Consider the following 27,388-nt stretch of genomic DNA (forward strand, 5'->3'; position numbering starts at 1 on the left):
CTTAGCTCGTAAATGGTCCACGTTAACTGGGCTGAACTGATACGAGGCTTCCATAACCACTAAATGTCCTTATTCGTGGTTCCTTATTCACGTCCCCGTTACCCCGGCAATAAGGATTCCTGGCTGTACTTAACGAGAGGCCAGTGACTCACCGACGTCTCCATAGATGCTACGGAGTTGGATAGTTTGGTATGATATGGGTCAAGATTCGCTTAAGCAGGCGATGCGACCATAGTAATTATTTTATTTTGCAGGAGCTTGGGAGTAAACCCACGATCTTCTACTAGCAGCAGCTATCAAGCTAGCCGAGCTTCTAAATTTGAATTTTCTATGAATACAGGTTGAAATATAATACAAACAAATCAAAGAAGAGGTCTCACCCGAATGCTCTGTAATTAGTTGTCCTCCTCGTGATTCCTAAGCTTAAGATCAATTGTTCTCCCAAATGAATCTCCATCTCCTTGATCTTCATAATTATAAAGTCTGTTTCCCCTGGCTATTCTCGGGAAGAAGTGCATCGAGATAAACCCACCGGCATTGCTCAGTGTTACTATGAACCTCCTGATGTTGGCCCACTTGACTTATGATACCCTTCAGTTTTTCGTTTCCAATCAGCTCAAACTGCTACAATGAACTGCATTTTTAATCCACTCTCACATCCAATACATCCCATACGAAAAACTAGATACTCATAAGAAACTTCACATTTTTTTTAAATAAAAATCTCAAAGAAAACACGGAAGCAATATTCAAACATGTGACTTCTTCAACGCGACCTACTCTGGGGGGGACGTACTGTTAAATCAGCCTACTGATCATTCTTGTACGAAACTGGTTCCAAACGTAAACAAACGGTGTAGGTTTCTTATGGCTTGTTTACGTTTGGAACCAGTTATCCCAGTTATGCGAGGTAGGCGACGATTGTTCGTATTTGACAGCCACCTCCCCCCCTTGGACCTACTTTGATCTGAAATTCAAGATGGCGACTGCCGGTTACAGAAAACTAAGAAATACTGTCAAATACACCACAATATCGGTAATTTTGGAACTGTGAAGACATGTAGGGACTGGAAATCGATGTCTCGCGCCATTTTAAAATCCAAGAGAGTAAGAGAAAAACTGGGAAATAGTGTCAAATACTCCACAATAAAGGGTGTTTCACATCAAATTGTATCACGAAAAAACGCTGTAGAAAATTACCTAGTTGACCAATCCTTTCCAAACTTTCAGACAATTAAATATAACCCATAAGTAAGCTTTTGGCATATTTATTTCATTCAACTTCAATACCATAACCGTACGCTCGCACCTTACGCTTAACTCCACTCACATGGTTCTGTACAACATCTGGCTGCAGCTTCTTCTGTACGGAAACTCACTTTTTCTTCATGTCTTCCTCAGATTTAACCTCTTTGGGATGCGTATTTCATAATAGCCCAGTATTTTTCGATGGGCCTTATTTCCGGTGCGAGGGGGGGGGGGAGGGTTCATGTCCTTGGGTGCGAAAGTGACCCCGTTGGTTTCGTACCACTCCATGAAAACATTTGAATAGTGGCACGAAGCTAGATCCGGCCAGAAGATCGTAGGGCCCTCGTGTTGCGTCAACAGAGGAAGCAAACGCTTCTGTAGACACTCCTTGAGGTAGATCTCCCTGTTTACAGTCCCGGTAGTCACGAACGGCGCACTCCGTTTGCCACATGAGCAGATCGCTTGTCAAATCATGTATTTTTTGGCAAACTTTAAAAGTTTCTGCTTCCTTACTTCCTCCGGAACATCAAACTTGTGCTGGGCGGTGAAGAACAGTAGCCCCGGAAGCTGTCGGAAGTCCACCTTGACGTAAGCCACAGCATCCATGATGAGACAATGATGATGCTTTTTTTTACCATCCATGTTTTCCATCGATCTTGTTTTCCGTGCTGAGCACCAATGCTACCGACGCCAGGGAGGCAGCCCCCACACCTGGACCCTACCTATCGACCCATCAACTCATGAACCGGGGACCAACAGCTTTACTTCCCTTCCGAAGGAAGGCGTGAACAGAGATGTTATGCCTCAGAACATCCCGGTGGCGCCGACTGGGATTGAACCCAGGCCTGCTGGGGTGAGAGGTAATCACGCTTACCACTTCACCACCGGCGCCGCTACAATGAGGCTTCGTCAGCATCTTTCTGGGCCCGTGACTTTCCCACCGTATTTTGCCGTTCGTCACGATTGGGAGCCTTCCCAAGTAACAATTTCCAGTTGAAGAAACGCTTTCGTTTTGATTTTGTTCAGCTGCATGTTGAATAATAATTGCACAATGTGTTCACCACAACTTTTATAAAATCCTTGTTTACACTGGTTTGGAGAACCTATACAACTGCAACACAAAGGTGTTGTCTAACGTATTCAGTAAAACGTTTACCCAAAATCAATTTCTTGTTGAAAAAACGCTTTCATTGTGATTTTATTCAACTGCATGCTGAATAATAACTGTACAATTTGTTTATTACAACTTCTGTAAAACTCTTGTTTACACTGGTTTGGAGAACCTGTTCAACTACAGCATTATATGTATACGCGGTATAGGAGTAGAAGCAACTTTTATACAACGTTTATAGATACATATTTAAACTCAAGCTTTATTATTTTGGTGAAAGCTCTTATACAACGTTTGTAAACACTTCTTGACAGCTGCTTTGAAATTTAGTAGAGAGTAAACCTGAGAGGCGTTTGTTGCACTATTTTATGACTCCTAAATAATCATTGTACAGCAAGCGGTGAAAAGCGTTTATAGCACTTTTCAATGACTCGTTAACAACCGGATAGAAGCAACTTTTATACAACGTTTATAGATACATATTTAAACTCAAGCTTTATTGTTTTGGTGAAAGCTCTAATACAACGTTTGTAGACACCTCCTAACAGCTGCTTCGAAATGTATTAGAGATTGAACCTGAGAGGCGTTTGTTACACTCTTTTATGACTCCTAAATAATCACTATACAGCGAACGGTGAATAGCGTTTATAGCACTTTTTAATGACTCCTTAATAACCGTTGTGTAAGTACTCACAATATTCACAGATTAAAATTAGTTTAACAATTGTCGTGGTACGCCAAAATAATTGTTTGTACAGTTTTTATTAATTTAATTTATTTGTGCACATTGAAAAAATATGTAATTATGCCATAATTCACATTCTGTGATCATGGAGGAAGTAGTAACAAGCATCTGTTTAATCTTTGATTGATATTCTTTCAATTAATCTCACTAATCATTAATTGAGAGAATTTATCTAGAAATGTTATCGTTGATTATATGATATAGGGGAATTTACGTATTCTCGTCAATCTAAGCAGCGTCTGCACTTCTACTAGCATTTTCTCAGCGTCACGCACATATATGATGTGTATGTTTGTTTACATTCATCTGCTGCTTGCTTTTCTATCCATTCCAATCGACAGAATTTTTCAAAACGTTTTGAAAGCGTTTTTACAACGCTCCAAACTTCTCAGGTGAGTGTGACTATTGTCGGCAGCCTCTTTTTCTTCGGCAACCTTCCCATTAGAACTGCGTGTTAACCAGCTGTTCTATTATCGGCAACTCAAAATCAACCCCATTTTGTAGTGCGTATGCTTTATTTGAAGAAAAATGTAGCATTACTGGATTGCTCGATCGTTCAAATATAATCAGATTGAAGCTGAAAGGCTAAACAATCGTTTGGACACATTCAGGGAAGTGCGTTGATGGGAAAACATAGTGAAATTAACGTTTAAATTTTGGTTGCCGAAAACAGTCAATGGGTGCCGAAGCCAACATTTACCCTATGTCTTAAATTAATGTTTGCATTTATTAATAACACCTATATATAATTAACCTCTACTCCACCGAGGGTTTCTCGAAGCAAGATTCGAACTCATGATCCCGGATTGCCAGCCGCTTCTGTTTCCATCTGCTCTATTCTTGAATACATATTTTGATCATATGAGAGAAGTATATGAAGCTCATCTTGAGTGACTTCTCTTGCAGTCGAATAATCATTGCCTTATGGTCATATAAACGTGCGTATCACTTGTGCTATTTTTAGCAACAAAATTGTGGTTGGTGGTTGGTCGAACGTAAACAATCATTTAAGAGTGCTCCAATCAGCTTTAGAAGCTTCTAACCAAAAAGGCAATACAACTACATTCTTGTTCAACTCTGGAAGCGATTATTCAACGTTTGATCAACTCAGGTGTTTTATAAGAGCTCCCAATGGTTTGTTTTGATGCGTTTATTCCACATCCTATATGGCTCCTGTCAAACAGTTTAACCGAACGTAAACAATCATTTAAGAGTGCTCTAAGCAGTTTTTGAAGCTTTTAACCAAATGGCAATACAACTACATTCTTGTACAACTCTGGAAGCTATTATTCAACGTTTGATCAACTCAGGTGTTGTATAAGAGCTCCCAATGGTTTGTTTTGATGAGTTTATTCCACGTTCTATATAGCTCTTGTCAATCGGTTTAACTAAGGTGCTATAAAAGTTATCGTAGGTCTTATAAAGCATATAGTTAAACCGAACGTAAACAATCATTTAAGAGTGCTCCAACAGCTTTTAAAACTTTTAATCAAATGGCAATACAACTACATTCTTGTTCAACTCTGGAAGCTATTATTCAACGTTTGATCAACTCAGGTGTTTTATAAGAGCTCTCAATTGTTTGTTGGGTTCTGCACTTTGTACGTACACACTTAGAAATAACTAACTTTACATGTGACGGAATCGATCTTTGACATAAAAGATTAGACGTAAATAAATATTTCATGTAAATTTAAGTGCTCCGATACTGAAAAATCCGTTACTCGACGAAAAACACGTTTGATTGAGTTGAGTTGCGCGTCTGTTATGACCAGTGCTGAGATTTGTCATTGTCATTGACAGACTTTTGCGCGATATTGACAAAATTGTTTTTCACATAGTCAATGATAGACTTGATCCTCAAAAAAATCTTTGTCAAAATCTCATTCATTTTTTCGTCAATGACAAAGATTCACCTGGTAACAGAAAGTGTAATTTCTTGCATTCTGAGACACATTATTTTTATCCAAGCGGTTCAGGACGTAGATGCTTATTCACTTTAATGGCTCCATGTAATTGTTTTGCTCAAGCCATTTTATTTCATTTCAAATTTAGCTAATAAACAAATCAGCACATGTTCGTCACTGACAAAAATGCTACTGACAATTGACATGGTTTGCCTTGACGATGACTGTTAGCTCAAACAAGTGACCAAAGCAGAATTTTGAGTATCACCGTGTATTGTCGAAATTTTGCAGCACTGGTTATGACTCAATTTTATGTCAAAATTGACGCTCGTATATGTTAGTCTCAGAGCACCTACATTTACACAATTTTTTCTAAGAGTGTATGCAGTACGTCATGGTCCTTGGCTCTCTAAACGAAAGACTTGGACACATTTTGGCCACATCCCTGACCGAAGCATTGGGATTCTGCTTAAATGCTTTCACGACACGCTTGTGATCCTGATCACTAATAGAACATCCATTCTGACCGCATTTCTCCTTCCGTTCGATGCTCAGAGTTTCGTAGTAACGTTTAATCACACTACTCAACGTTGACTGCACGATTCCGAGTTGTTTTCTGATGTCCCGATGAGAGAGTTAAGGATTTTCCTGGTGCTTGCGCAAAATCAATACGCGACGTTGCTTTTCGGATGAGCCGGGTTCCGAAAAACTGACAGCGATAAAAATACAGTATAAACAATACACTCTAAACTACTTCTACCCAAATTATCAAGAGAAAATACCCAATGAGTAATTTTCTAAAGCGTTTTTTCCGTGATGAAATTTGATGTGGGACACCCTTTATCACCCTAATTCCAAAAATACCCGTATTCGACAACATTTCCCAGTTTCCTGTAACTGGAATCCACCATTTTGGCACCCCACTTCCAAAAATATCCATATTGTTGGGAATTTCTCAGTATTCTCCAGTTTTTCTGTAACCGGAAGCCAATATCCTAAATTTCGACCTTTTTTTACGAAGTAAATTCCAAAGAACGAGTTTTTTACGAACCTGTTCGATTTAGGAATCCCCAGTTTTGTTCGTAAATGGAGATTCCAGTGTACGCCTAAAATTCTCAGAACTTCTTGAAAGTTTATGCAACTACTCTGTAGCTAATGAAGCCGCCTGGAATGTTTCCGAAACTTTTCTGAAGTTTCTGAAGTATTGTATACGTTTTCTGAAATCCCCAAATGTTCCAGCAGTCTGTTGAGGAATCTAGGATTTTACTTTCAATCCTCTCACAAGCTACCCTGATGTTTTTGGAACCTCACATAAGTATTCACATTTCTCCTGATGATGTACTTAACACTGACCTGAAATTAGTGGAATTGTAATAAAGATCCCTGAAGATCTCTGGATTTCTGTGCATTTATTGGAACTTCTGCGATGTTTCCAAATTTTTTTTGAAGTTCTCTAAATTTTCCTGGACTTTTGTAGGCTTCACTGAAATTTTCGAATCTTTTTAAAGGCTTCTACTATTTTACTAACATTAGTTTTTGATGGTATGTAAAGGGCGAACACGAAATTATTGCGACACCGAAAATGTCATGCCAATTTTCTTATAATGTTTAGAATCAAACCAAAATTTTAGGGTAGTTTTATACATATATTTACTTCAAAAATCAAAAGAAAAGTTAATCGATGGAGCCTTGAGTGTAAAATTGAACGCATTTTCGCTTGATGCCCTCCATCAAAGTCTTTACAGTGTCATCCGGTACCAGTTTCTCAGTTTTTTTTTCATTTTCTTAACATGTCCTTCTCGTCTTTGACTGTCTTCTTGCTCTTCCGAAGTTCCCGCTTCATTATTGCCCAGTACTGCTCCACCGGGCGCAGCTCCGGACAGTTTGGCGGATTCATGTCCTTTGGAACAAAATGGACAGAATTGGCCTCATACCACTCCAGGACACTTTTAGAATAGTGGCATGATGCCAAATCTGGCCAAAATAGCGGAGCTTCGTCGTGCTGCTGCAAGAATGGCAAAAGGCGCTTCTCGAGGCACTCAGATTTGTAGATCTCGCCATTTACTGTGCCCTTTGTCACGAAAGGCTCACTCCTCAGTCCGCAAGAGCAGATGGCCTGCCAAATGAGATATTTGGAGGCGAACTTCAACATTTTCTTCTTCTTAAATTTGTCATCCACATCGAACTTGCTCTTGCCGGTAAAAACTCCAACCCCGGAATTTGCTTAAAATCGGCTTTTATATACGTTTCGTCGTCCATCACACATCATATTTTGTCAGCATCTTCTCGTAGAGCTTCCGTGCCCGAGTTTTAGCCGTCGATTGTTGCCGATCATCGCGGTTTGGGAAGTTCTGTACCTTGTATGTATGTAGTCCAGCTCTCTTCTTTGCATTCTGGACGTAGCTCTGCGACATGCCGATCTTTTTAGCCAAATCACGGCTTGAGACGTTGGGATTTGCTTTAATCATCCGCTTCACCTTTCCCTCCGTCTTTTTGTTCTCCGGTCCCGGTTTTCTTCCAGCTCCTTTGCCGTGGTCCAACGTCAACCGCTCCTGGAACCGCTTCAACACTCTGGAGACGGTTCAATGGTGAATGTTCAACATTTTTCCCAACTGCCGGTGCGACAGGTCAGGAAATTCCAGGTGTTTGGAAAGAATTTGTTCTCTCAACTCGCGTTAGTTCACCTCCATTTTCGTTGAATCGAAAAACACGACTTCGAGTTTGACAGCATGTACACAATACACATCAATAAGAAAGTGTGCAAAATTTGGTTGATTTTTACCCAATGGTAAAAAAGTTATGCCCTGTTGAATGTGTCGCAATAATTTCGTGTTCGCCCTTTAGTAGAACCTTTATCGTTTGCAGGTGGAGTTAATATTTTTGCAATATTTTTTTCATCTTCCAAAGCACCGATTAAAATATTAAGATGTCTAGACAGGAGTGCATGTGTATGAGGTGGCCCAAACTAATCATGTTGTTTGTACCTGACGGGCACACAACAGTTTATATATGATGAGCGTAGAAAATTTTGCATAGCCCATTTGAAGACGGATTTCATTTTCAAACGTTTGTTTTTGAATTTGTTATTCTTCCATTCCACATTAAGGGGGTAGTACACTTTGAACGTCCAAAAAGTAAGGCATTTTCGTTAATTTTTTTAAGCAATAAAACACTCAGGGAGGGCAAATATGTTATAACCCATATATTAGTCATCCTTCGAACTACAAATTGTATTTTTTTTAACTTGATTGGCGTCTCCCCGTGGCCGGTGCACCATGTCGCGCGTACGTCCTCGCGTGGAAGTCGGAAAACGGCGTGGGAAAATACTCCTTTCCATGTGATCCTGGAACATAAATCGAACAAAAATCCTGATTAATAATGAAATTTGGGTTAGAAATACGTATTCCAATTTTTTGTAAATTAATTTTTTCAAAAGTTGTGGCCCTAGGAAAAAATAAAGTCAATTTTTTCACCCTAAAAATGCTTACAAAATCGTGGATTAAAAATCCATTTTTGACAAAATCGTCAAATCGTATTTCGAAGCAAAATTTAATTCTGAACAAGAAAACCTTGGCGATATCCAAATTTGATGATAACTGGTTAGATTTATTTCCCACGCCAGTTTGAAAAACCCCGTTTCGAGATAAACGCGTTTAAAGATAAAATGCTCTCTCAGCGCGCCGGTACATGTTTTAGGAAATCGCTTCGTAAAGCGGTAAGGAATATTCTGGCAGACTTGGAGTCTTTTCTTAATTAAAGTATACATCCCAAGGAACATTTTAAGCCAAAAAAAAATGCATTTTTTCCCCTTAAAGGATGAAGATTCATTCTGGATGAAGACAGACTATTTTAGATGCTGTATGTTTGCAGCGATAATTTGGTCATATGAGCGCATATTAATCTAGATGGGTGTCCAAAAATTTTCTTTTGCATTTTGGTGCAGCCTGAATTAAAGGAGCGCATGAAAATTGAAATGTCTACGTTCAAAAATTATTCTTATGCCGCGTCATACACTTGTATGACAAACTCTGTAATGCTGCGGATACACTTGTGATTGAAATACTATGCGCATGAACATGAGCATTATTTGTATAATAATTATGTGTGCTATATAAAAGCTATACAATAAACACTATACAAGTGTGACCATGGATGTGCTCATAGTTTATTATACAAATAATGCTCATGTTCATGCGCGTAGTTTTTCATACAAGTGTATCCGCAGCATTACAGAGCTGGTTACTCATAGAGTAACCATGAGTTACCATCATGACAGTTCTGGTTTCGGTGCCCTTGACAACGGCAGGTAGATTAATTAGGTTATGGGTAATATCTACGAAAACGATCGTCTAATCCGGTTGATTTCCAATAGGATTCTATGGAAAATAGATTCAAACAAAATGAAACTGCTTGCACTTAAATCGGTTCAGCAATCGCTGAGAAAGGTGAGTGAGTATTACTGTTTTATCGCAAAATATCACTATTTTGGTCATATCTTCGTAACCAAACGTCCAATTGAGACGAAATTCATTGGGGTTCAATGATAAATAGATACACTCAAAATAAAACTACACTGCACTTGAATCGGTTCAGCCTTCGGAGAGAAAGATGAGTGGGTATTTCGGGTTTATCGTAAAATTTCACTAGTTTGGTCTTATCTATTGAATACGTCTAATTAAGATAAAATTCACTAGGGTTATATTTAAAATAGGTACATGCAAACCAAAAACGTATGACATTCAATGTAAGTTGCATTTCCTATTTCCTTGTGCATTCATCAGGGTGTCGAATTTTAAATATGTTTGGGAATTCTCCTTAACCGACTCAGGAATCGAATCGATGGCAATACAGACTAGGCTATCGGGAGGGGGCCCCATTAATTATGTCAAGTTTTCAACCACTATACCTACTAACAAATTCATCACCGCTTAAGCGACCTCGTCAATCAATGCGGTTACCTCCAAATGGATCAATATTTCCCATTGTAACCCGAGCAAATGCTACTCCATCCGAAGGACAAAACCGCAATTTGTCGTCCTGCAGCTCCCGTTCGCAGAAACCACACTCGACACTTGGTATAAATTTACATTCATCATCCATTCCATTTGGTTCGCCCGCAACTAGGTTGGTTCATAAATTTCCACCCCATCCATTGCCTTTCGCTATGTAAGGGACAAGGGTGCATAGGGCTCTCCACCATCCACCATAACGATAATGGCTAGTGAACCGAACCATAGAAAGCTCCACCAGCAGACGATGGGAAAAGCTGCAAAGAAATGGCCCATTTCGATATGGAACTGTGCTCTCTCCCTTCACGTATCGTTCCAGCTTATGACTGTCTCTGTATGGATGTATGTTCTCGCCTCACGGTGAAGCTGCTTGAGTATACAGGAATCCTCCGCTTAGCGCGGCTGATGTTTTGTATGTGATTAGGATCAACCATAAGCTTTTCACCTACAGTAAATCGACTGGTGAGAAAATGCGGTGGGTGGACAGCACCCCCCACCGCGCTCTTCGGGCAATTGCTGTACATTCAAGACTATTTTTCGACCAACCCGCCTTCTATCATACCTATCTATGCATAAGGGCTTATTCATAAATTACATAACGAAAAAGAGAAAGGTTGGGTATATGACAATGCGTCTCAAGATGGTACAGTCAAAATAGGGGGTCAGTTTCTGTTACCGATATCATATTGGATGTAGTGTCATCAAATGCTATGTTCATTTATCCAAGGATTGGCTATAAATTGTTGAAATCTAGATCTAATATTTTCAATATATTAAATACGCGTTACGGAAAGGGGTGGAGGTTGTATCAAACTTGTCTCAAAATAATCATGTGCTAATTTTTTACGTTATGTAATTTACGAATCAGCCCCTTATGATATGAACGGAAAGCAAGAGGAAGCTTCTATGAGTGTGCCACAAGTGATGTTCTACATCAAATCCACCATCATTGGACCATTTGTATACGCACCATTATTGTTATGCTGATGTGCGGTGTCGGTTCCGTTCCCCTCGGGAAGAGTGTGGTGCACCGTTGCCGCTTAATGATTGACAGTTTCTTGCGATGAATGTAGATTTCTATTGAAAAAAGGTTTGTAGTTATAGGTGAATAAGACAAATTATCTACTCGAAAACATGCAAACATACTTTTGCATATAGAAACTAATAAATGATCCATAATGAAAACGGCGTTGAATGGAGTCAACTCTCTCAGCACCATGGTTGAAGTTTGGACTCCAGACCACAGAACAGAATTTAAGAATGGATCGCACCAAGGAACAGTAGAGTGATTTCAGACAGTAGACGTCGGAGAAATTCTTTGCTATTCTGAAGATAAAGCCCAATGTCCTAGACTCCTTGTATGTATGTTAAGAATCCAGAATAATACCCAAATCTTTCAGATGGTTCACACGTTCGATTACAGTGCCTATAAGGTCATAGTCAAATGTGATTGGTTCTTCCTGCCGAGTGAAAGTGATCACCAGCTGGCAAAGGCTTCGAACTGACGTTGAAGGAAGTGACAGTCATCAATCGAGTGGATTCGTAGGTGGGTAATTCCAGCTCAAGTGGATACACCACCTGTGGTCGATATCATCGATTTGAGCCAAACTTGGCCAAAACGCTTCTTTTGGCATTCTGAAAAAAATGCCTCTTTTGATTTTGCTCTGAAGTGCATAGATCCCTCTCAGTAACAACCCTGGATTTTGGAGATTTAAAAAAATTTATTCTTTCAGAAGAGATTACTCCACAACCAAATAAGCTATTTGCGATCTTAGAACTTCAATTTGAAGGTTTTTTTTTTAAATAAATTCTTATAAGTCTACTCACATTTTTTTTGCTATAGTTACTACAGTGAACAGACTGATTACCAGCAGGTATCCAAATTGTAAAAAATGGCCTATTTTTAACATGGGCCGGATTTTTTATTTCTTAATATTTTGGTCTCAAATTTTCACCACGCTTTGGAAAATTCTTCTACTAGGTGTCTTTCCAGGGGTAAATGATTTGAACAAATCGTTTTTGAGATATGACCAGATAAGTGAGTGATAGTTTTGAGATTTTCTGGTGGAAAATCAATGCTATTTAATATATTTTTATGTTTTTTTCTTGAATTTCTTATCTTAAATCGATGGCACAATAATATTGTTATGGTATTTTTCACATGTTCTGGGCATGATTCTCATTATATGAAATCACAACTAGTTCATTGATTTACTTCTGTCCATAATTTATTGTGGTCCTAAAAATGAAAAATACGTTCCTATGGGATACAACCAAAACGTTGTGCTTTAGAAGTACGATTAAATCAGATAGATTGGCAGTTTAAATTAAATTTAAGTTGTCGTAGAAGTACATTAAAATACCTTCAGATCGACGTTCTAAGATCACGAATAGCTTATTTGGTTGTGGAGTAATCTCTTCTGAAAGTTGATTTTTTAAAACTTGTAAATCCAGGGTTGTAGCTCAGAAGGATAATTGCAATTTAGAGCAAAATCAAAAAAGGCGTTTGTTCAGTTCCTGACGTAGCAGGATAGATATCGAACCGGTTGTCACTAATTGCAACCATCAGTTGTCGATCAGTGAGATTTGAACGAAAGCATCGCAAGAGGTTGCCGCTGACCCCAAGTCTATGCGACTTGGCAATCGTGATGACATGGTTTAGTTTATCAAAGACAGCTGATAATTCCGTATATGTGACGTTTGTTTGAGTCCTTCTTATTCTTCATTCCTTTATTTAACATCGGTCTCTGTTCCGCAATCTAGTTGACGGCAATCGAATGTGCAGGAAGGCAGCTTCCACACCTGCCTAGGATATCGCACCCATTCAACACACATGGGCCGGGACGAACGGCTTTACTTCCCTTCCGAAGGAAGACGTGACCAGAGATTTTTTTTTGCCTCAGAAAAATCCCACCGACCTCGGCTGGCATTGAACCCAGACCCATTGGGATGTTAGAAAGTAGTCACGCTTACCACTACACCACCAGCGCCAGCTTTGAATATTATATTGGAACTTTTTCCGTCCTTGACCATTGCGCAAAACAGTCAGGTTCATTGAGTCATTTTGATATGAATATGAACTGCCATCTGCCTCGTGAGAGTCTGAATGATTGAGAGGTAAACGAGTCACTGACAGCCGAGCACTCAGTCAGTAGCTCAGTGATGGTACCCAATATTTGTTTTGAATGACTGAGCGTACATTTTCTATGGAAAAATGACTCAATTACATGCTGTGTGAGCGAAGGCAAGCGGTGTGCGTCGCCTGCTCGTGAGTGACTGAATGTTTTTGTTGGCTCTTTCATTGCCTCGTCCTTTACCGTTTGGTACAAACGGTCTGCACAGAGCAATGGATTGAATAGTGCAGTGCTTTCACACTCAGCCTAGGCATTCAATAATTTTACGCTCTTTCCTTGACTTGAAAATGTAAACACACAATCTCAACAGTCAAAAGTTCAGGGTTGCCAAACTCATGGGTTACTGAGACTGATACCTTGATTGCCACACTTTGGCATGTTTGGCACAACGCTTGACCTAGCTTTCGGTACAGATAAAGTACTCGGCACAGATTAGGATGTGCAGAGTTGAACACCCCTTGGATTACTAATGATTTAGGCACAGCTAATTTTGAGTCCTCGCTGCCATGCATTCCGTAAGATACGATGTCAAACACAGCAGATTTGTGGAAGTAGAAAGACTGGCAGTGATGCCGTGTTGATCACCACTTAGATACTACTTACAATGAGAGAACAGAGGTTCCATGATGACTTACTCGAACAACTTCGAAACTGCACTAAACGACGTAATTCCACGATAATTTTCACATCCCGTTTGCTGCCCTTTTTGAGGACAGGAAACATATGTGCGAGGTTAGATGTAAATTTACCACTCGAGATGGACAATCGGAAAAGGTGATGCGACGGCATCAGCAAGCTGGCGATATGATTTTTCAGGAATACGACTTGAGTTGTGATGCGGCAGTGGAAATCGTCTCGACGTTGAAAGCGATTGCACCCAGTAATTGACCGTAGAGTGAAACATTACTAGCTGCTAGGGTAACGTGTTCGTCGGTTAATCTCTCATTCGAGAAAACACTGGCGAACTTCTCAGAAAACAAGCGACAGATCTGCTGAGGAGTGGAAGCAACTGCTCCATTCAACACCATTGAAGAAGGTAGGCCGGATTCCTTGCGCTGCTCATTTACGTAATTCCAGAATGACTTCGGGTGTGACTTAAGTTTCCTCTGAATCCTTCGTTGATATCGTGAATATCATCGATGGCTAACTTGCTTGAACTCATAATTGAGTCTAACGTAGTGACGTTTCAGCGAAAGCGTACGATACTTAGTGAATTTTATTAATGCGGCTCTCTTGGTCGACTTCAACCTACGTTCACTAGTCTGCCAGGGAGGATGAGAAATTTTACGGTGAACTCTTTTCGGAACGTGTCTGTCAATGACATAAGCCAAGACATGTGAAAATGTTTGCGCAGCGGTTTCAACGTTATCAGGATCGAGGATGCTCTCCCAATCTCTACCATATAGCACGTTGACGATACTACGGTGATCGGCTTTCCGGAAATCGTATGAGTCGGTCGTGGAAATGTCTCGTATGACCCGATCGTGATTGCCATCAACAGTGACAACCAAGGGAGGGTGATGATGTAGGTACTTGTTTTACTAGTGAAGAAGCTGCCGTGGAGATTAATGGAGCGGTGTCCCGAACGCTCACAAAACAGAGGTCCAACCTACAGTTCGACAGTGAGCATACATAAGGGCGTAAACGCGATGATCGATTCTCTTAGTCGATTTTTTCTTTTGTTAATAACTCACTCGAATTAACGTTTCTCGGTGCGTTTGCTGTTGCTTTTGATAGCCAATACAACCTGTTACAACTCTGCATTGAACAAATTCTAGAAAATTGTTTCGCTTAGCTGTAGCAATGCAAAGATAAAATCGATGTTCTCGTTGACTACGTGGTTTATATGAGATTCTCGCGCAACACGAGAAAAGGGCCTATCATTGGCCTATCGATTCTCTTCATCGATTTTCTCTTTCGCGAATAACCCGACTGCAAATGGATTTCCCATCCAGTGTGTTGTTTCAGGTGCAAGCTAACATCATCTTCTGTCGAACTGTGCTGCGAGCTTAGCGAGAAATTTGTTTATGTTGTCGTGGTAAACCAAAGAAAAAGTCGATGAAGAGAATCGATCAACGAGGATAGGCCCTCTTCAAACTAGTTCCACACAGTTCCACAAGACGTTTTCAACAGCTCTTGCTTTTAATCCGGAACATTAACTGTTGTTCGGATTTCTGTCACAGCGGAAAACCTCGTTTTCAGATCCGAACGCCTGGCTGGAAAGCATTCGAGAATCGAGTCAAGTTTCGACAAGAACGATGACATCGTAGCACTATAGTCGATATATATTTAGAGTCTGGCGGACAGAATTTCGATCTATCCAAAAGTGGAACCAATTCAATATATTGTAGACCAACAATTGAAAAAGTACTATCAATTTTTATTCTTTCTACGCCAATCGAAGGTAAATAACCAGCATCATCGGATAGGGGAAACTTTCCCTAAACTAAAGATGGTGTTAGTTTGCGTAGGCGAGTCTTGAGTCACGAGAAAACGGTTTTTCGAATTTTTGTTCGTAATAGCTGATGTGCTCTTTTCTGTTGTTGGTCGTGATTTGCTCGATTGGTTCCGCTATTTGACAGCTCAATTGGATCCCAAAATCCTATCCGCCAGACTATGAATATAGCGACTATACGTAGCACCGGTCCGATACAGCTAGGTAGTAGTCGTGAACATCAGAATGCATTTCGTCTACGTTTTGGTAGTAGAAAATGACGTCATATTTACTACGTTTGGTGGTTGCACGAGGTTTGGGCGTTTTCTCTGGACGCCATGGAAACCAGTGCTGAGATTTGTCATTGTCATTGACAGACTTTTGCGCGATATTGACAAAATTGTTTTTCTCATAGTCAATGATAGACTTGATCCTCAAAAAAATCTTTGTCAAAATCTAATTCATTTTTTCGTCAATGACAAAGATTCACCTGGTAACAGAAAGTGTAATTTCTTGCATTCTGAGTCACATTATTGTTATCCAAGCAGTTCAGGACGTAGATGCTTATTCACTTTAATGGCTCCATATAATTGTTTTGCTCTTGCCATTTCATTTCAAATTTAGCTAATAAACAAATCAGCACATGTTCGTCACTGACAAAAATGCTACTGACAATTGACATGGTTTGCCTTAACGATGACTGTTAGCTCAAACGAGTGACCAAAGCAGAATTTTGAGTATCACCAACAATCAATACGAAACTAACGATTTTAAATTGGCTCACCACTTTAGTAGCCTATTGGTCCCAAGCAAACGATTAACGTACCCTATTCTAGTTGAAATTCTATTACTACACTATGTTTGTTTTGAATCGCTATGAAAGTTTGACAGATAACATCAGGGGTGTGTGGATTCATGCAGAACATGCAGGGGTGAGTAAATAGCTTGGGACTGCACTTTCTTAGGGATTTTCACCGGGGTTTATGGATCATATGAGTGTTTTTTTAAGGACCGGATCATACAGGTTCAGTTAGCATTCTCGACTGCTATAGTACAGCAATGCTATCCCAAATAAACCACGTAAAGTTCTGTCCAGTTAGAATCCGGAATCACTTATTGTATTGCAGCGGCGCGGAAAGCGATCGCTGCAAGAATTATTTTACAGCGGTTTGTTTACCTACGCGCCCACTTTCCGTGGTATAAATTTCACGGTGTTTCGTGCAGTGAGTCAAAAATTATTCCAGATGGAAGCTGAGAGGAGAGAAAAAATTCTGCACACCCACGTTGATAATCCAACGTGGTCCGCAATAAAAATCGCAAAAACGTTGAAAATCGCCAAATTAACCGTGTATGATGTGCTCAAACGTTTCAGGGAGCGAAAGAGCGTGGATCGAGTGCCTCAAGGTAAGCGTCGTAGTGGAACATATGACAGCAAGCTGAACCAGAAGGTGTTGAGAACCGTCAGAGCAAACCCTGGACTATCAGATATTGAAATCGCACAAAAATACGCTGCTGCTCGCAGTACCATTCGAAGAATTCGTTTGCGAGCCGGATATCGTTCTTATCGAGCCAGAGCAACCAAACAGAACGTTGAAGCAAAGTTTCGTCACCAAAACTCGAGCTCGGAAATTTTACCAGCAGGTTTTGACGAAGTACCAAGGATGCCTGCTCATCGACGGTGAAACCTACGTCAAAATGGATTTCTGACAGCTTTCTGGCCAAAAATTCTACATGGCGACGGCACGAGGAGATGTTTCTGCGAAGTTTAAGTTTGCTTTTATGGACAAATTTGCCTGATGATTTGGCAAGGGATATGCAGCTGCGGAGCAAAGACCAAAGTGTTCGTTACGAATAAGACGATGGACTCGAAGCTGTACAAGGAAGAATGCCTCAAAAACCACGAAATACCTTTTATTAAAGCCCATAAAGGTCCCGTGAAGTTTTGGCCAGATTTGGCGAGTTGCCACTACAGCCGGGAAGTCATCCAGTGGTACCGCGATAATAACATAGATTTCATCGATAAAACATAAATCCACCCAACTGCCCGCAGTTCCGGTCCATCGAGAGATTTTGGGCAATAATTAAGCGGAAGCTTGAGAAAAGTGGAAAAACGGCTCGGGACGCGATTCAGATGACCAAAATGTGGAACAAATGTGCCAAGGAAGTTGACTCCGGAGGTATGCAGCGTTTGATGGGAGGAAGAAAGAAGAAAGTGCAAATTTTCATTAGAAACGAAGAGAAATGATTTATATTGATATTGTTTCCTAAAAGAACAGTGAATTACCTTTGTTTTGATGTATTAACCTTATTTTTACGTCAATCAGTTACCGAGATACAGATGATTTTGTTATTCCGGATTCTAAATGGACATAGCTTTAGTAGACGAGAACAACCGTAGCTTGGACCTCTGTTTCGTGAGCGTTCAGTACACCACTCCATTCAACTCCACGACACCATCTCTACATTACCCTCCCTTGGTTGTCACTGTTGATGACAATCACGATTCTTAAGGTGCATACTTAGAGCTGCCCACGCGACGTAAATATTCAAATGAAAAGCATGAGATTCTTTCATATTCTAGGAATATTTCTTACGAGAAAAGTACTGGTAGTTTCTATAGATTCTATATAGGGTAATTAACGGCTTCGCCAATACCTTTAACTATTATCGTCGTGGGGATAAATGAAGTCCATGCGCGTAAATTTTTTTGCATGAGAATACATTATGTTTCAGAGCATCGTTTGCCTAAAATGGCCTTGATTTATCTCCCTGGCGATAATAGGTAAAAAAAATTCTGAAGTCGTCATTTACCCTAAACTGTATACGATCCTGATATAAAATCTTTTGTTTCCCAGTTGGGTGTGGATCTTCAAATGCCTGAATGGAATGCAATGTCCCAATCAAATAGCAATTCATATATAATAGAAACGAACCGTTATTTCTAGATGAACACTTCAAATAGTCCTATTTGCATTGATCGATTCTATGTTGGTAACCTGGGCTATATAAAGACATTTTGCACTATTTTAAACACACAGTTTGATGTGAAAAAAGTTATTTTATAGCCCTCAAACACATCAAATACATCAAATACATCATGGAAAGTTTTTGAAGCAGAGTTGGTGATGTTATTCGATTAATGCAGATAGGCCTTTAGAAATGTTTATCTAGACTTATTATGTACACATTTTGGAGAAAATTCTACCAATTTTCAGTTTGTTAGATGTACATTAGAATGTCATAAGCAATCTCTTTCTAGTGATAGGGGATATTTTTTCTTATATCCGCACAATCACTTCAGAAGGAGCCAAAAAACAAACAACGTTTCCGTGGATGGGTGTTATAAATTGAACGCTTTGGCGCTCTGACATGCATTTTGTTCCTTTATGGTGTACCCTTCGAATGAATCCCTTGGGGATCGGGGGATAAGTACCTCGAATATATACCGTATGCGTGATAATGTTTGAACCATCGTTCAAATAAGGTTCCCGTTTCACCTGTGCATACAATGCCTTGGTTTTCTTTGCATGCACGTAACCTATAGCTCATACCGTAGTAGGCTGTGTATAAAGGAAAATGATTTACTTAGTTTGACAGTTGCACCATGACGAAGTGGCAGCGTATTCGTGATTTGTCCCACGCGCAAATGTCGAAACAAGACATTTCAATCGCTGTGGAAGTGTCCCGGTAGACCGTCAAAAGGGTTTTAGACCGAGAAAAGAAAGAACAACTATCCGCGAAGGTGGCCACAGGTCGTCCGAGGTCAGCGAGGGTTATCGCTGCTATCAAAAGGAAGATTCGGGTGAATCCTGTGCGTTCAATAAGGAAAATGGCAAGAGAACACGGGATCAGTGACTTTACGGCACGGAAGATCGTAAAGGAAGATTTCGGGGCGAAGTCGAGGGCACGGAAAAAAACTCACATGATTACCAACCGCATCCGGTAGCTACGTGTCGAACTATGCAAAAAATCCGGTAAACCTGTTCACCGACGAGAGCATGTTTACCGTCGATCCCGTATCAAATTCCAGAACCGACCGGTATATTAGTTCTCTTCCGGTAAAAGACGTGGCCGACGAGCACAAGAACGTGTATCTGACCAAGCATCCTGCTAGCGTTATGGTGTTTGGATTGGTCGCTTCCGATGGCAAAACATGGACCCGGTGTTCATTCCAGAAGGCGACAAGGTCAACACGGAGGTCTACATCGGGATTTTAAGTAAGTATGTTCTTCCGTGGATCAAAGAACAGTACGGTCCAAAGCCAAATGTTGTATTTCAACAAGATGGGGCTCCGTGCCACTCCTCGAACCACACTCAGAAGTGGTTGCAGGAACATCTTCCGTTCTGGGCGAAGGATATGTGGCCGCCATCCAGCCCCGATCTTAATCCACTGGATTACTCATTATGGCACGTCATGAAGGCCAAGGCCTGTTCTTAAAGTCACCCGAGTACAGCAAGCCTCAGGCAAACATTGACCCGTACCTGGAGATAAATCGATCCAGACTACATTATTATAATCTGCCGTGCATTCCGGAAACGTGTGGAGGCTGTAATTGCAGCAAGTGGAAACTCGATCGATGATTAACATAGTTTAAGAGTCTGAGAAACATCCCCCTTTGAATAAATAAAAAAAAAAAAACTCGAAAACGGAATTTTTGAGATTTTTTTAATTTTGACATTGCTCAATGGTGCAAACATTATCACGCATACGGTACGTTTTCATCATAAACGTCTCATGTATGTAGGAATAAGGCATACATATTCACGGGCACGGCATTATTCATGAGCATTGAGCTAGCTCACCATAATATAATCAATGGCTGTAAAATTGAGAAGTCGTTTGGAGCACGAAAAAGCTTTTCGAGGTTGATGGATATGGTTTGGTGGTGTACAGCAGACAAGCAAAAATGCGTGGAATTACGTCAAGGAATGCCATATATGGCAAAGTGACGTGCTAATCTGATTAGCAGGGCTGGTAGCCATCACTGCTGTCAAAAATAGTGATTTTTAGTAACCATGTTGAAGAAATAAGCGACTAAATAGTGACTGATAGTTGTAAAAATAGTGACTAAAAAGTGACCCTGAATTGAATTAAAAATAAATTTGATTGAAAACTCTTAGGAATTTCTGAAGAGCACAACTCCTATGAACTTCAAAGGAAAATTCCAAGGGCATTCTGAGAATATTTTCATAAAGTGTGTGGGAGCAAACAAATTTGGAGCATAAGTCCTTGGAATTTTTTTGAATATACTAAAAGAAGGATTAAAATTAAATCTGAGAATAACTCTAGGACATCTTCAAAGGAATTTGGAAAATAAAATTAGGAGAGTTTACCAAACAAATTATGAGATGAAATTTAAGGAAATTGTGAGTAGAAATGCCAATAAATTCTTAGGAGACTTTCAATGTAGGGAAGGAGTGAGATTCAAAAGGAAATCTGAAATGAATTCAATGAATATTCTGATAATCTTTCCAAAGGGTGTCTTGTTGTTTAGAATTTCAAGGTTTTTTTTTATCTAGTTCGTTTATTTGGAAGGCTCAATCGCGTTAGCTTTACGGAGCCGATAATTCATTGTTCACTGTGTGTAACAAAATTCACTTAATTCTATGTCTAGTAGGAGTTGGGCCGATTACTCGCGGCTTACTCGAGGTTAGAAGGGTACATTTTCGAAGGATAGGATCAGGGGAGGAGCTTGGGGTAGGGTTTCGTTGTCTCATCAGAGCGTTGTCGCCAGTATGAACGGTAGTGCTGTTCTAGCTTCGTCCGGAGTTCGACCGGCTATGGTGGGTGACCAGTGGGCGACGATGAGACTCATCGAGACGGGGGGACAAGACAAACAAAAACTAATAAAGAGAGACAAAAGACAAAAGGAATTAAATTCTTATACTAGACATTTGAAGAAAAACATAAACGGACTGCATATAGCAGAGATCACGGGTTGCCAACACGTCTCTGATAGGAACATAGGGTTGTCTTCCTTGGGCCTCGAGGGTATTCAAAAGTCGCTCTCTGGCGGCGTCATTATCCGTACATTGCCAAACTGCGTGTTCGATGTCATCGTAACCGTTTCCACACCGACAGATGTTGCTGTCCACGAGGTTTATTCTATTGAGATGAGCATCTAGCGAGTAGTGGTTGGACATGAGTCTACTCATCACGCGAATGAAGTCACGACTTAAGCCCAAGCCTTTAAACCACGCTCTCGAAAAAACATTAGGAATAATTGAGTGTAACCACCGTCCAAGATTTCCAGTGTCCCAATCGGTTTGCCAACTCGAAAAGGTACTCTGACGCACTAAATGGTAAAATTCATCGTGTGAAATTTGCCTGTCATACAATTCGCCTTCCTGCGCGCCCACCTTTGCGAGAGAGTCCGCCTTCTAATTGCCTGGGATTGAGCAATGTGAGGGGACCCATACAAAGGTAATCATATATGATCTTTCGACCAGCACACACATCTGCTCCCTTGCCTTTGAAAGGAAATAAGATGAGTGCCTACCTTGTTTCCAGAATTTCAAGGTTATTCCGATAAAAACTAAATGAAATGGACTATTCTGAGAATTTCCCAAATTTTTCCTATGAAGTTCTCGAAATGTTTCTGAATACCACTGTCCTTCTGAGAAGTTTTCGAAGTTTATCTATATTTCTGAAACTTTTGTGCTCCCGCAATTTGAGAGAATGAAATAATTAGTATAGTTTTATGATTTTAACTTAAGTTCTCATGATTTTTCTGAAGTTCATGAAACTTCCATTAAAACTTATCCAATAGTCTAGACTTTCCGGGTGTGATTAAAACTGCCTTAACGAATTTCTTTAAAGTTCTCTAGGTTGCTCTGAATTTATCAGTATTTTTTAACAATCCGCAACTTTGCTGAAATTTACTGATTTGCCTTGAAGTTTGGACAGTTTTCTTTAAGTATTCTAACCATTAAAAGCGCTCACTTATTTTCCCTGAAGTTCTCTAAATTTGTTTGTTCGGCAAATGTTCTGGCATATATTATATATTTAAAATTTCCTGACGTGTTTAAATCAATCATAGAATTCTTGGAATACCCCATAATTCCACGGAATTCCTTGTAAGTCGCTACAAATTTGCTTAAGTTAATGGGATTATTCTGAAGCTATTTGATCGTCCTCGAAGTACTCGGAACTTCGCTGAATATCATGAAACTATCTATATTCTAAGTTCTTGGGAATTTCTTGAAGATATTTATCGCTGCTTGCTAAAACTTTCGTAGTTCTTGATATTTCCAATACTATCACGTTTTCCGGATGTTCATATAATTTTTATCACGTTCCAGAAGTTCTATCGGAGCTTTGTTGAAGTTTCCGGAACTTCTTTAAGGTTTCTACAATTTTCTTTAAATTATTTGAACTGCCCTTGATTATCTGATCTGTCTTGATGTTTTCGAAGCTTCCGAAAGCTCTCAATTCTATTGAAGATACATTTCCCTGAAATTTTTTGGACTTCTGTGAAGTTCCTGAAATATTTATGAAGTTTTCATAAATTATCTGCTGGTCTCTGTACTTCCCTGAAATTCTCGGAACATCTTAAGGGTTCTAAATTTTCCTAAATTTACGATTATAGATATTCAAACTGCTCAAAAAACCCTGAACTAAAGTCATGGGAACTGCTCTTAAGATCTGAAATTCTCCAAAGATCTCTAGATCTAGCTTTTTTGAGGTGCTTCGATTTTTTTTTTAATTTGCACAATACCCCTCAAGGTTTCTTTTAGAATGTTAAAAGAATCGATTTGAGGATCTTAAAGCTTCCAGTAAGTTTCCCATAATTTCAGTGTGTTAACTTCCCATATGTTCCCGCAGTTTGTCTATGGAGCTTTACTGGAATTCTCAGAATTTCATTTCATTCCTCAGAACTGCTTCAAAGTTCCTGCAATTGTTATGAAGTTAATGGGACTGCAATGAAGATCTCTAATATTTCATGAAGTTAATTACGAACTTAAAATAAATCATTTAATGTTTTCCTTAATTCAGGCACTTTGAAAATTTTCAATATCATGAACTTGTACATGGAATACGAAACGAGAAGACATTGAATGTTTTTAGAATTTGGACTTACGCAAATTAAGTAGGTTTTTTTAAACTGTGAACAGTGAAAAATTAAGTTCAACATTAATTGGATATGATTATAAATTTGTTTCTTTAAAACTGATTGCCATTTCTTAAAAACGCTTGGGTTAATTACTGTTGATCTTCCTTCCAGAAAAAGCATATTTTGAACGCATTTTATAAAAAGATTTATCCGTTAAAGTTTTGGGAAAACCTGGAAAACTCAGGAGTTTTTATTTATAAAAATGAGTAAACAGCCTATTGATAGAGAAAGACGATTAAACGTCACAAAGCAAATAATGATCAGTATTGAAATAAATTCACGCTAAAATAGTTGAAAATAGTGACTGATTACAAAAAAAAAAGTGACTTTAGTGACTTTACCTTAAAAAAGAGACTTTTTAGTGACTGGCTTGAAAAAAGTGAGCAAGTCACTAAAAAGTGACTCACTACCAGTCCTGGATTTGTTTATTTCTAAAGTCAATTCTGCAGACAACATCTCTATAATTTATTGAATTGTTCGTATCTCCTTTCGTCGATCAAGGAATCGATTTACTTGATTTGTCTTCTACCGCGCTCAGAGCGGTATGTTCACAATATTAATACATACAATCATTAATTTACTTTCTGAACTTAGACCTGTGCACCGGTCCTTTCATCGGCGGCGGCGTTAAATCAATTTGTCCCACGTTATTCAGCAGAGATGGTCGGGTATGGGTATTTTTACCAAAAACTCGACCGTTATCCGTGCCTTACGGGTTCGGGTATGCAAATAAATACATTTTCAGGTTCGGGTCGGGTATAGGTAAAAACAAACGTGGCATAGTACGGGTACGATACAAGTATGTCTGGTATCTTATCCAATTAAGAAAGTAATGATTTTGAGCATCAAAACAGACTGTTTGGCGAATTTCTTCAACAAATAACACATATTATTCATGAACCCAACCGGGGAATGTAAGATTCGTTTACAATTATGTGGTATTCATCATTGCAGGATGTTAGTGGAGACCGCATGAACGGACGATACGATGTACCGAGCTGCTGTCCAATGCATAAAAATGGAGAAAGAAAACGGTGGAGTGTATTACTGAGTGAAATGAATCATGTCGAGAAAAAAAAAGGTGCCGACTGGGCCTCGAACAATTTTAAGGGTGATCCTGCTAGGGTGCTCAAATTCCGGCTTATGAGCCAGCCAAGAATTACAAATATGTTCGCCCAGCTAGCCGTTTTCCTAACCTAAGAGAATCCTCTCAATAGAGTTTCCCAACAACCAAAAAACCATCGACGTCCCAAGTCAAATAATCCAATAATTCTTTTCGCCCAATTAGTTTTATCTCTTTCATTTTCCTTTTTCTTAAATTGAGTGGTGGTGCAGGTGACATAGGTTTATTAAAATCAAATTCGGTAAATTGGAATTCAATTTATAAAAAAAAAACTGGGTTTGAAATATAAAAAAATCCATTTATGAATTTGCTTGTTTTAATAATTTTTTATTTTTTGTTTTGCAAATCCCTGCTCTATCTCTCTCCTATTTGTGACGTCACTCCCCCAACCCCCTCTTTTTGTGTTCCCATGTTGTTGTAGTTAACGTTATTCTTTGCGATGTGGCGTAACTTCGCCTTCGACCAGTGCTGCCGAATCCTCCTAATGCGAGACACCATCACCAACACACACACACTTAATTTTGTTTGTGAAGATTCTTCTCGTGTCTTATACCATGGTGGGTATATAAATGGTGATACAGCTTTGTCACTATATAGGCGAGGAGGTCGCGGGGGGGGGGGGGGAAAGTGCGGTTTTAGAGCAAATAGTAAACAAAAATCCATGAATTTGACACATTAGAACACCTATATGTAGTCACCTTGGGTTATACATTAAGTTATCATTGTCAGTCTTTGCCAATTCTTCCACCGCGACGGGTCGCAGAATAAAATTTTGAACCTCCAGTGAGTGTTATAACCCTTAAATAGTCTCAACATTTGGTGCCGTGACCAGGATAGATTGCATTCGCATGCGATCACGAACCGACAGAACATTGTACTACGACGATTTCGAACGCCATAACATTTTGGCGATGTGCTAATCCATAGCGCCATTGCTGAACTGCGAAACAATTGGCTGAGCTGAATTGTGAGGCATCGGCATCCTGTTGGCTGATATTTTAAATACAAGGCACATTTTTGCCTTGGAAAAGGTAGGTACCCCTCCAAGCGGCTATATTTCCAATCCCAGGGCTACTGGTCTTCATTTTTCCCAGAAACCGGTCGCTTCGCCCATCGAGCTACTGCATCACCATCGGCGTACGTGAGTGCCTTACAAAATGGCGGAACATCAGGAGAAGCGGCAGCTGGTGCTTCGACGCACGTCACTGCTGGCATCGTTGGCTCGAGCGGGACAATTCCTGGAGGCATACGAAGAAGAGCGGGATAGGCTAGAGGTGGCACTGCAAATCGAAAATCTGGATACGATTCGGCAGAGCCTTGAAGACATTCAGGCGGCTCTGGAAGGCATCGAGGAGTCAAACGCAGGTATAATCCTTAACACCCAAATACGTTCCGGCTTTGAGAGCCAATTTTTCCGAATAAAGGCTGGTCTGCTTTCGAAATTTGCCGTCGTCCATTCCTACTGGCAATTCCAATCCTACCTCCCCTACGGTTTCCTCAAGGGTCTTATGCTTCCGACGATTACTCTGCCTGAATTCAACGGGGATTACAACGAGTGGTTGGCCTTCCATGACACCTTTCTGGAGTTTATCCACTCGAACCAGGACGTTCCAGATATCCAAAAATTCCACTACCTGAAGTCATCATTAATTGGATAAGCTGCTCAGGTCGTCAAGTCATTCACGATTAGTGCTGCCAACTATCCACTGGCCTGGCAAGCGAATGCAAACGAATACCTCCTCAAGAAGCGACACCTGCAGGCGATGTTAGAGATCCAATGGGTGAAGAAGGAGACGACAGCTTCGTTGCACGGAATCGTCGAAGAATTCGAGCGGCATACCAAAACTCTACGGCAGCTCGGTGAACCAGTGGACGCTTGGAGCACAATATTGGAGCATTTGCTGTGCGTTCGCCTTCCGGACGATTATCTCAAGGCGTGGGAAGATCATGCATCAACGACCGAGAACCCAACCTACGATGCTCTCATTGAGTTCCTTCATCGGCGCATCCGTGTACTGGAGTCCATTTCGGTCAATCGCGCTCAACCTCCGCCACAGTACGTCACCTCTCATGTTTCTTCCACTCGAAAAACCTCCAACATGCAGCGGTCCAAACCTCCAACATGCAGCGGTCGATAGTCCTCCCATCAAGTGTTATGCGCCATCCGTTGGTGAAGTGCATGAAGTTCGAGAAAAATGAAGCTGACCGGCTGACCCTGGTCAACGTGAATCGGCTTTGCTTGAACTGTTTCCGGTCTGATCATTTCTCGAGGAACTGTCCGTCGAGATACACGTGTAGGTTTTGCAAGAGGCGAATCCATTCCGGATTCGGAGACAATCCAATTACATCCGAATCAAATAATGAGACGCAGGTGTCTGCCAACGTAAATCTGGCCTCAGCGAGTGACGGTTCAACATCGTCCGTTCTATCGGCAGCCGCATCCACCCAACCAACGGAGACCGACTGCAGTCTATAGCCTCAAGAGATTGAGAGAAACGTTTTCATGCTAACAGCAATCGTTGTGGTCGTTGATCGCTATGGCAAGGAGCACTTGGCACGTGCT

At 40.2% G+C, this 27,388-nt stretch overlaps 1 protein-coding gene across 5 annotated transcripts in view; it reads left to right on the forward strand.

Annotated features, from left to right (window-relative positions):
* Positions 1-27,388, forward strand: part of LOC135710982 (uncharacterized) — an 825,769-nt gene that overhangs the window by 197,405 nt on the left and 600,976 nt on the right. The gene's annotated exons all lie outside the window — the stretch shown is intronic.

This window comes from Ochlerotatus camptorhynchus, unplaced genomic scaffold (genome assembly GCF_037179485.1).
Source record: "Ochlerotatus camptorhynchus isolate MF236.1 unplaced genomic scaffold, CSIRO-AGI_Acam_v1.1 ptg000412l, whole genome shotgun sequence".
Lineage (NCBI taxonomy): Eukaryota > Metazoa > Arthropoda > Insecta > Diptera > Culicidae > Ochlerotatus > Ochlerotatus camptorhynchus.